Source organism: Trichechus manatus, unplaced genomic scaffold, assembly GCF_000243295.1.
Source record: "Trichechus manatus latirostris isolate Lorelei unplaced genomic scaffold, TriManLat1.0 scaffold00032, whole genome shotgun sequence".
Lineage (NCBI taxonomy): Eukaryota > Metazoa > Chordata > Mammalia > Sirenia > Trichechidae > Trichechus > Trichechus manatus.
The window spans coordinates 3,227,322-3,228,849 of NW_004443968.1; positions in this window are offsets into that span (position 1 = coordinate 3,227,322).

Genomic DNA, 1,528 nt, shown 5'->3' on the forward strand with positions numbered 1-1,528 from the left:
AACCTGATGGCACCTAACAAAAACAACATTTGGTTAAATGTGTAAAAACAAAGAATCCCTAATACTCTATGAAAAATATTTTGTGTTTTAATGCTTTGGGATTTTTCTCCCTAATAATTAAGAATGTAATGCCCCTCACCCAACCTTCTGATATTCAAGTATTCCTTGTATTAATCATTTGTTCCTGCATGTACTTTTCTCTGAAATTCATTATGAATTTCCACTGGTATCTTTAGAGTACTTACACAGATAGACTTTGCACTTAGGCCTCACAAGGCAACTGAGCCTTTTATTTTCATTTGTGTTGTCCTTTATTTAACCCTCAAGGGATGGGTGGATGGATGATCAATTTTATAGGGAAGTGGCTTAATATTATTGGTTACACTGACTATCAGTTTTGGAACTACACACATCACATGCTTCAAGTTGTTTCCCTGGAGAGTGGAAGTAAATAAAATCTTTTTCTTTGTTTTTGGACAGTCTAGAGACAGATGATAAACGTTCTAGCTTCTCTTTTATCTTCTGAGGTTTAATGTTATGTTCAGCAAGAGTTGGGAAGAATACTGTATAAGACTCTCAGTGGCAAAATAGTCAAGCCATTTGATATCCTGGAATAAACAATCCCTCATCCTTGAAGTAGTCAATTTATTTGATGTGTGTTGCTACATTATATCATCAGTCTCAATGTAATCACATTAATTTACCCCTACTACTTTAGCATTTGTGATAATTTGATCAGGGTTGAACTGAAGTTTACATTCCCTTAACTATGGTAAATGAATAGTACAACAAAAATTGTAGGGGAGTATGTTCAAAGTATTTAAGAGAACTAATACTTTTTGTGCAGCTTATCTTGATTTGAATCGTGTCTCAGTGGAAGTAGGATGATTATCTGTATCGAATCAGGAGCCACTACACTGCAACAGGAACCACCTTGGAGTGTTAGTCCCTGCTACTATTTCTTACATAATGTTCTGAATTTGAGATTTCTCTTTGCATAAATGTTTTATTGAGGTAAAATTTACACAGAATTAAATGCATAAATGTTAGATCGACAGTTTGATGAGTTTTGACAAGTAAATATACTTGTAACCACCATTCCAAAGAAAATATAGCATATTTCATCACCCCAGAAAGTCCTTTGTGGCCCCTTCCATTCATTCCCCACCCCCAACGGCAACCACTGTTCTAATTTCTATCACCATTGATTAGTTTTGTCTGTTCTTAAACTGCACCTAAATGAAATTACACAGTACGCTCTCTTTTGTGCTCAGCTTCCTTCACTCAACATAATCTTCACATGCACTTTAATGAGTGATGTTTTAATAATCATTATTACAATTAGCACCTGTCTTAGTCATCTAGCGCTGCTGTAACAGAAATACCACAGGTAGATGGCTTTAACAAAGAGAAGTTTATTCTCTCACAGTCCACTGGGCTGGAAGTCCTAATTCAGAGCACCAGCTGCAGCGGAAGACTTTCTCTCTCTGTCGGCTCTGGAGGAAAGTCCTTGTGATGCATCAGTCTT